This window comes from Balaenoptera physalus, assembly GCF_965194825.1.
Source record: "Balaenoptera physalus genome assembly, contig: HAP1_SCAFFOLD_1803, whole genome shotgun sequence".
Classification (NCBI taxonomy): Eukaryota; Metazoa; Chordata; class Mammalia; order Artiodactyla; family Balaenopteridae; genus Balaenoptera; species Balaenoptera physalus.
This window is the reverse complement of record NW_028125000.1, coordinates 49,841-59,602: the sequence shown is the minus strand read 5'-3', so window position 1 is coordinate 59,602 and position 9,762 is coordinate 49,841. Positions and strand designations below refer to the sequence as shown.

The following is a 9,762-nucleotide window of genomic DNA, read 5'->3' as shown; positions in this document are numbered from 1 at the left end:
AGGCCGTCAGGTCACCAAAAGCAGCTTCCTGGGCTCTAAGGACCAAAAACCTGGGCCCAGCTGCCCCTTTTACAGGGCTCTGTGAAGTACATCACAGTGGTGCACTCTGAGGTCAGAGCAAGAAATGGACGCATCACAGCTGGGGGTAAACCACAGGGGTTTTCTCACTTCTTGAGTTCAAGGCCCCTTTACACTTAGGAAAAAGGATCCCAAAGAAATTTTTCTTTACGTGTGTTATTACACATTGGTATTCACTTTGTTATAAATTAAAATCTGTAGGATACTTCAGTGGCCTTTTTATTTCTCGTTTGAAAATCTGTAATAATTTTAAAGACCTCATAATGTCTACACTTGAAATATTCAATTCCTTTTCCTTAAATTCTGGTCTCAAAATAATGTTACAACTTAACTGACTTCACGATACTATACAAAATGTTCTGCCGCATAAGACACGATAAGGTACATTATGAAAGTTCTATGAAGCTGAGAGAAGATTTGCCAGGAAGGTCATGAGCAGATTTCTCATCAGGAGCCTCGGAGGCCAGATGGCATGGCTCAATGTACTTCAAGTGTTGAAGGAAAGAAACCGTCAACCAAGAATCCTATATCTAGCAAAACTTTCCTTCGAAAATGAGGGAGAAATCAAGACATTCCCAGTTAATCAAGAGTTGAGAGAGTTCTTAACCACCAGACCCGCCTGCCACAGGGAGTTCTTCAGGTTGGAGTCAAGGACCCTGCACAGTAGCTCAAAGCCTTATGAAGAAATAAAGACCTCTGGCAAAAGTAGATAGACGGGCGATGAGAAAAGCTAATACTGTTGTAACTTTGGTTTGTAGCTCCACTTTTTGTTTTCTATTTGATTTAAGACACTAATATATAATAAAACACACCACACACATAGAAATCAAAAAAAAAAAATCTATACCTAAAGCTATTACTAGAATTAAAAAATTTCACACATCTTATTAATATATACACTTGATGAAAAAAGCGTTGAAACTTAGCATCAATATTGATATAACTATTTAGGAATTTAGATGACATGTTCCCCTATGTAATTAAATTAATATTTGGGAGAAAATTAGGAGATAAAAATTCTTTGAAATCTTAACATTTCATTATAAAAATAACCTTAATAATTACATAAATGAAGTAGAACTTTGGTGTGTAGATTTCTATCTACATATACATGGAAAATTATGAAATATATACAAACATGTACACACAGAATGGCCTTTACATATTCTATGAAAAATTCGTTCCCACCAACTAATGTATCACGGAAAAAAATTTCCAGAGGAGATATAGATAGATAGATAGATAGATAGATAGACAGACAGACAGACAGATATGGATATATGTATCTATGTTTGCCTCTACAGACCCTTACTAGTAGTTGACATTATGGATGGTTCTACTAATTGACTCTTCTCAAATTTCTCCATGTAAGTTTTAGATAAACATGTAGGACAGCTTTCTTACCATGTGGGTAGTAAATGGGAGCAACAAGGACTATTGAAGGAGAACACAGCACATTGCTGCGTTAGTCTACTGAATATACTAAAAGGTGAAATTGAACCATCCCCATGTCAATCCTTGGGGATTAAGCAGAAGAACAAGGTGTTTACGTTACTCAAGTTTCAAACAAGCGAACAGACACCTCAGCACTTCCAGGTAACTACATTTCCACAAAAACTCCTATGAACATGCCAATAAGTCGAGAGCATCAAGAACTATGGCTAAAGAGGCCTTATGAGGCACTCAAAGACCTCACTTAGCCTAGAGTAAGTGGTTATACAGACTAATCCTTCTGTAACCCAAGTGAGGGGTGGAGAAGAAGCACTTCCTCATAGCATAGGGCAGTGGTGATGGACAGAGAATATGCAAGGAATGAACTCTTAATACTGGCATCTTGTAGGCACACAGAGTATATAGATCATAGGAACAATGAGAAAAGAAACCTTTAGTTCCTTTAATTGGCTGAATTCATTAGAGGCTAGTATGGTTTAGACAAAAAAAAAAAAAAAGAGGCTCTTTCTAGCACAAGAGTTGGAAGATTGGTGGCCTATTTCAGTAGTTCTTATATAATCCAAACTCAGGTGAACAAGTGTTAGAGACAATATACTTTATTATGATCAATCTTTGTAGGAGAGGCATAAACCCAGTCTGATTATATTTGAAAAAAAACTACTGTGATAATACTTCCCTTCCACGTGTTGGAGTATAATCTGCCATAATATATTTGGAGAAAATCTCGAATTTATCACATTCACAGTGAAAAAAAGAACAATCTGCCAGGGATTGGGGAGGGGAAGAGGGAAGGATGAACAGCTAGAGCAGACAGGATTTTTAGGGCAGTAAAACTATTCCACATGATGTGGTGGTAATGGTGGGTACATAACATCATGCCTTTGACAAAACCCACAGAACTGTAGATCACAAAGAATGTGAGCCCTTAAAATAACTGACTTTATTTTATAACAATGTATCAATGTAGGTTCAATTTTAACATGCTTACCACACCAAGGCAAGATGTTAATAATGAGGGCAAGGGAAGGAGTGGGAGGGGGAGTATATGGGAACTCTGAACATTCTGCTCAATTTTTCTGCAAGCTCAAAACTATGCTAAAAATAAATTCCAATAATTCAAACAATGGAAAGGGAATAAGAAAGGCATATGAAGTTAATACTAAACTAAAAACTTTGGAGTAGGCATATTAATTTCAACAAAGCTGATTTAAGAATCAGCTTGGGACACCTGGAAACAAAGGGCAGGGTTAGCCCCTACAGCCAGTGCTGCTTTACAAGATTTGGAATAAACACATAACTGAGTCTTTTGCTCCATGTGGGAGTGAAGAAAAGTGTAGGAGGGGCCTTGCCTCCAGCCTTACAGTCAGCTCCCTGAGGGGTTGTTCTCTATCTTGTTTCATACTGAGACTGTTTATTGGTGACATTCTTTCTGGGTCAAAACCATTCCAGTGGGGGTAAGCTGAGACGAAGTGAGAGAGTGTCATGGACATACATACACTACCAAATGTAAAATAGATAGCTGGTGGGAAGCAGCCGCATAGCACAGGGAGATCAGCTCGGTGCTTTGTGACCACCTAGAGGGGTGGGATAGGGAGGGTGGGAGGGAGATGCAAGAGGGAGGAGATACGGGGATATATGTATGCATATAGCTGATTCACTTTGTTATACAGCAGAAACTAACACAACATTGTAGAGCAATTATACTCCAATAAAGATGTTAAAAAAAAATTTTTTTTTAATTAAAAATACCAAGGAAAAGGTGGGACATTACATATTAATAAAAGTATCAATTCTCCAAAAAGACATAAAACTCCTAAAGTTGTGGAATCTGACATCAAGCTTTCAATATATGTGAAGCAAAAACTGATAGATCAAGTAGGTACAGAATCAGTAAGGATAGACTTGACCTGGACAGTAATAGCAATCAAACTAATATAATTGGCATTTATAGACTACTCCACTCAACAACAATGAAATATACATTTTTCTCAAGCTCATGTGGATCACAGAGAAAAGTCTCAAGAGGAATTTTAAAAAGCAATTATATAGAATTAAAAATTTTAAAAAAATTGTAGATACAGAGAAAGCAGTGCTGAGAGGAAAATTAAGTGCATATATTCAGAAAGAAGAAAGATCTATAATCAGTAATCTGAGCTCCACCTCAGGAAACTAGAGAATGAAGAACAATTTAATATTAGTGTAAGCAGAAAGTAAAAAGAAATAATACATATGTGAGCATAAGTTATTGAAACTGAAAACTTTAGTAGAGAAAATCAATGAAACCAAAAACTTCTTTGAAAAGACCAGCAAAACTGATAAACCTCTAGCCAGGTTAACAGAAAAAGAAAAGAAAAGAAAAAATAATTACCAATATCAGAAATCAAAGAGACGTCATCCTGACCTGTTTCATGAATGTTAAAAAGGCAGTAAAGAACAACAAGCAGAACTCTATAATTTAGATGAAACAGAATGATTTCTTCACAGACACAAATGCTTAAAACTTACACAAGGAGAGACAGGTAATCTGATCAGGCCCATATCTATTAAAAAAAAATTGTATCAATAATCAAAAACCTTCCAAAAAAGAAACCTTCAGTTCAGATAGTCACCAGTGAATTTTACCAAATCAAAAGAAAGGGTGCCAATTACCACAATCTCTTCCAGAAAACAGAAGCTGAGGAAACTCATTCTATGAGGTCAGCATTACCATAATACCAAAACCAGACACAAGCATTACGTGAAATAAAAATATTTATATATCATGTTAAGAAGTTGAAAACTTTCTCACTAAAATCCAGAAAAAAGGAAAGATATTCTCTTTTACTCTTCCTACTCTCCGTTTTACTGAGATTTTTAGCTAGTATTTTAAAACAAGAAAAAAAAAAAAAAGAGAAAGTATTTGGCTTGGAAAGGATTAAATAAAGCTGTCTATACTTGCAGATGACATGATTGTCTCTGCAGAAAAATATAATTTTGGAAAATTATGGAAATAATAAAGGACTATAACAAGGTCACAGGATTCATGGTTTAGTATATATTTTTGTGTATATGCTATACATACATATATATGTATTTTGTATATATACCGTACATATAAATATAAACACACATTCATTTAATAAGTCAATGAAATTTGAAATTAAAACATACCATGTTGGGCTTCCCTGGTGGCGCAGTGGTTGAGAATCTGCCCGCCAATGCAGGGGACACGGGTTCGAGCCCTGGTCTGGGAAGATCCCACGTGCCGCGGAGCAACTGGGCCCGTGAGCCACAACTACTGAGCCTGCGCGTCTGGAGCCTGTGCCCTGCAACAAGAGAGGCCGCGACAGTGAGAGGCCCGCGCACCGCGATGAAGAGTGGCCCCCGCTCGCCGCAACTAGAGAAAGCCCTCGCACAGAAACAAAGACCCAACACAGCCAAAAATAAATAATAAAATAAATAAATTAATTTAAAAACCACTGTTTGTGGTATTTAAAAAAAATAATAATAATAATAAAGGAACCCAACTACTAATGTGACCTCCGGGGAGGCTGACCAACTCCTCCTGGCTTGCCTGGGGCTCCCCCAGTTTTAGTGCTGAAAAGCTCCTTGTCCGAGGACATCCTTGGTCTCAGGCAAACCAGGACAGGTGCTCACCCTGCCTCCAGGGTCCCCCTTGGTCTGACCCTGACTCTTCCCTACTCTCCCACCTCTTCCTCTTGCTCCAAGATGACTGGCGGCCCTCAGTTCCTCCATCAGGGCTCACTCCTGCCTCCCGGCCTGCCTTTGCCCGTGCTCTTCCCTCATCTGGAATACTCTTCACTTTACTCACTCTCCAGCTCTCAGCTCAAATGTCACTTCCTGGGGCCAAGCTTCTCTGACCCGATCCCAACCCCCAGGCTTGGTCACATCCCTGCTACACTCTCTCACAGCACACGGTGTGCTTTTCCTTCACAGCACGCATCACAGTTTATACAACTGTGTTTGTGTTTGGTTAGTGTCTGTCTCCCTGTGTAGGTACATGTCTTCAGGACTGGGATTGTGTCTGTTTTCTCTCTGCTTTCTCGGTCCCTAGGAACACGGTAGACAGTTAATAAATATTTGCTGAATAAAGAAGATGAACTGATGTAGTCAGAATCCAGTCCACACGTCTCCACGACAGAGACTGCCAGCCAACCCCAGTATCTCTTCTCTCTTCTTCCACAGGACTAGAATCCTGACTTTGGCTGGCATTCCACCTTCCCTACGTGCTGGGTATAGCCCTGTAAGTGAATTCTGGCCAAGAAGTGCTATGTGCAGTTTTCAAAAGGTTCTATTGAGAGGGGTGTGTACTCCTTGCCCTCCCTCCTCCCTCCTAGCTGGAATGTAGGTGTGATAACTGACATTCAGCAGCCATCTTGGATCAGGAAGTAGCTGTGGGCGTGAAACCCCTGCAGGGTGGAAACAAAGTGGAAGGAGCCTGGGCCTCTGACACTATGGAGCCCATTCCAGCCCTGGGGAGCCATGTCTGAGCTTTGCCATAAAAGAAATAAACTTAATTCACTTATTTGGGGTTGTTCTGTTACTCCACCATACCTAATCCTGCCTAACAGCCTCTCTCTTGCTGGTCCCTTCTGACTTCTAACATGCATGTCAGAAATGGTGTGGGAATTCCCTGGTGGTCCAGTGGTTAGAACTCCGCACTCCCACTGCAGGGGGCACGGGTTCAATCCCTGGTCAGGAAACTAAGATCCCACAAGCCATGCGGTGTGGCAAAAAAACAAAAAAGAAAAGAAAAAAGAAAAAAAAGAAATGGTGAGCCACCACTCTGTTTTCCCTTCCCTTAAATACACTCATGTAAATATAAAGCAGGAAGTGAGGCTGTGAAGCGGTCACCTAGTGGGATGGCTTCGGGGTAGTGGAATGAGCAGGCCCCAGGGAATCAGGAACTGAGCTCCAGGTCTGGTCCTAGACAGTCGAGCAACTTGGACCTCAGCTTCCTCCCCTATAAACAAACACAAGGAGGCCAGGCCACTCACCACCGTTCTCCTCCAAATGCCTCTTTATGTTAACATGTTTCAGAGTTATGTTAGTGGAATAGTCACGCTGTGGTACAGGCACAGGATTTTAAGTAGTTGTGAAACAACTGAGGTTCAACTAAACTCAAAACATTACTCAAAACTTGCCCTACAGGAAAGATGCCTGAGCGTGTACAGAAGATACATGAGACCTTGACAAGTGCCAGCAAATACTCCACCCGAGACATGCGTGCTTAGATCTGCAGGTCTATTACACCAGCTGACCTGAAAGCAGAATTCTGATAAAGAGCCTTTTCCGCAAGGGCTTGTCTGGGACCCCAGTTTCTAAATGACAGCAAGAAATAAAAGAGGAAGGTTGAGGAGCCTGGGGGAGCGGGAAGGGAAAGGAGAATTGTACCATCACATGTTACAGGCTCCAAACTTTGAATGAATCAGTGAGGTATATGTGGGAGAAGATGCTGGAATATCCAAGCATGAGGAACAGTGCAGTACAAGGTAGGTCTATACGCAGTGGCCGTACCAGTCCTCTGTCATGACAATCAGCTGAGTACCCCAAACTGAGTTTAACAAATGTTTAAGAAACAAGAGAGGGATACACCGTGGATAAAACTGATCTAATAAACTCTCAGTTTGAGTGATTTTTCTCTTTATTTCAGATTTCAGAGGAAGGAATCGATGCACCCGAGTCTTGCACTGCTTCAGGTGCAAAACTGAGGGACCCAACATTTATATTAATAATTCGATTGGCTACGTCTGCATTTCACGGTTCGAGGCCAGCCTTAGCTACAAACTGAACTCCCAGTTCATTTGTTAAATACCAAGTAAAATGACACAGAGCTGATCGGGTCCGCTGACTTCAGTGCCACTCAGCCCTTCACATCTGGGTGGTGACTGACTGTCCTCGCCCACGCCGGCCTGGCTGGCCATCTCTTCCACTTCCCCTGTCCTCTCAGCCATTCTGCTGCTTCCACAGCATTTCAACCTATCCTGGCAGGCGATTTGGAAGACACAGAGCACTCAGTTTTCCTGTCACTTTAGCGATCTCACAGCAAAGTTGAGGTCTTCTTGTCACAGATCAACAAATATAACCACGATGTGCCTGCTGTCACTCACTCTAAGACCCAGGGAAAGGTTCTCTCTTTACAGGGAAGAAGTTCAGTCCACCTCAGCTTGGGAGACACAACGCTCCGGGGAACCCTCTCTGCCCCGGCTGAGGGGAGAGACACACAAGGTTCAAAGCCCGCGCCCCTGCCCACCTCCGCTCCTGAGCCACTTGGGAACTGGCCTGTACCCACGAGGTCCTCCACGCCTGGGGGCAGCAGGAGCTCAGGTCCACTGTAATGGGCACATGAGAAGGCAGGATACTTTTTTTTCTTTCAGTGAAAAAGACAGCTGTATTTGATTTACATTTAACAAGATTTACAAAAAGGGGTAGGGGTGGTCCTGGGCTCCTGGCCCCCCCAGATCTGGGCAGTGCCTCCAGGACAGCCTGTCTGACAGGCCGAGACCGGGACCCCCAGGTCTTCTGGGTCCCTTCTGGCCGCCTGGGCCTCAGCATCTGACGTCCAGCTTGACCTCTGAGGTGGGCCCACGGCACGGAGCCCACCCGGAGTGCGGGTGCCCCACAGGCCAGGCCAGGCCGGGAAGGCATCTTGTGGCTCTGGGGGCCGCAGGCACTCAGGCCCCACCCAAGAGGCCAAACCCAGGTATCTGGGCAGCTGCTGGTGCCCAGGGAAGAGGGCTGGGATTCTGCTTCTAAGTTGGGAGAGGACTCTTGAGAAGCTAACTTCCAATTATCGATACATTATTACTCCCTCTGCCAGAAGACTAACCCTAACTAATAGTCAATAAAAATCAATAACACTGGCAAGCAGAGAAAGAGCTAATACGGTGTTTTAAATTACTATGTAACTAACATCCAACAGTTCCACATAAACTCAAAGTCAGAGTCACCTGGTTAAATCAACAATGAAAGACTTACTATTAAATTCTTAATTCAGAGGTTTATTGAGCATAGCATCTTACGTGCTACAGTTTCTGGGATTGTTGTTTATTACCTGGGAATCCCAGCAACAGTACTAACAGACAAGGGTCCTTAGAAATGAACATAAACATTTTATTATCCTCTTATTTTAAACATGATGGCCTCTGTCTATTCCGGCTCAATTAAATGAAAAAGTAGAAAAATAGAGTATGACTAGAACAAAAGATCACTGGAAAAATGAGTGTATAAACCAAAACTTTTCCCTGTTGACTTACTGTAACGTGACATTTAAGTGTTCTTCCATTCAATTAATTACAAATCAATAAATGTGTATATAACCTCCGTCTTGAGAACAGATTGTCCTAAGTAACTGAACATGGACCAGAGGATTCAAGTGGGCAGGAGAGAAAGGTCAGATACAATAGTCCATTAACTCCTTTAACTGGTACATAAAGACTTCAGAGCCACGTATAAAGAAACACACGTGTAGGAAGTTTTAACTCGATAATGATGACTTTTTCTCCCGCACACAGACCTGTGAGTTCCCTTGAGCAACAACGATGGTATTAAGTTGATAAGCCAACTTTGCTTTAGAACAGCTTAACTGTGATGAGGTACCTTTGGAACCTAGAGTGCTCCCAGGTATAAGCCTGAATGTTTTAGGAGACAGAAGCGGGCGATGGTTAAGAACATGCTGCGGGAGGAGCCGGGCTGCCAGGGCTTGAATCCCGGCACCACTTACTAGCTGGAAACACTGAGGAAATTCCGTGACCATTCCGAGCATCACAGGACGGTGGTTGTAGAGATTACATAAGACTATGGGCAGTGTCTCCGTGTCCAGCACCGTGAAGAGAGCTCCAGTACCCACTGTTACTGTGGCAGGGACAACGCTGGGGGCTGCAGACACATAGGACAGCACCCACCCGCTCCGGGGAGCCAGGTGAAAGGTCACTTTCAAATTCAGTCATTGTGCCAATCAAGAATTTCTACTTAGCTAAAACACATGGTGCCAAAATTTACACTTTATTTGCTATTTAATCCATCTCACAGAAACGTAAGAGTAGAAGTATAAAAGTGACAAAACAGGCTGGCAAAAAATAGCAACTGTGGACCACTTGGTTGTAAGCATTCTCTTGTAGGCTCTGTTGCGGGCATGTGTTTTCAATTGCAGTGTTGGTTTTCCTTTTCCTAAGCCCTCAAACTGCTTTTTAAGGAGGGAAAATGTTTCCCTTTAGGCTGAAGCTGAGGAAA

At 42.2% G+C, this 9,762-nt stretch overlaps 1 long non-coding RNA gene across 2 annotated transcripts in view; it reads right to left on the bottom strand.

Moving 5' to 3' along the window:
- The window catches only part of LOC309654047, a 97,948-nt gene that overhangs the window by 58,568 nt on the left and 29,618 nt on the right, over nucleotides 1-9,762 (bottom strand). The window contains exons 2-3 of one of the 2 annotated variants that reach the window (XR_014259774.1): nucleotides 4,681-4,835; nucleotides 4,036-4,070 (exon numbers count right to left, since the gene is read on the bottom strand). This is a non-coding gene — a long non-coding RNA (uncharacterized lncRNA). The remainder of the gene's footprint in view (nucleotides 1-4,035; nucleotides 4,071-4,680; nucleotides 4,836-9,762) is intronic. The other variant, XR_014259775.1, reaches the window with a different exon arrangement.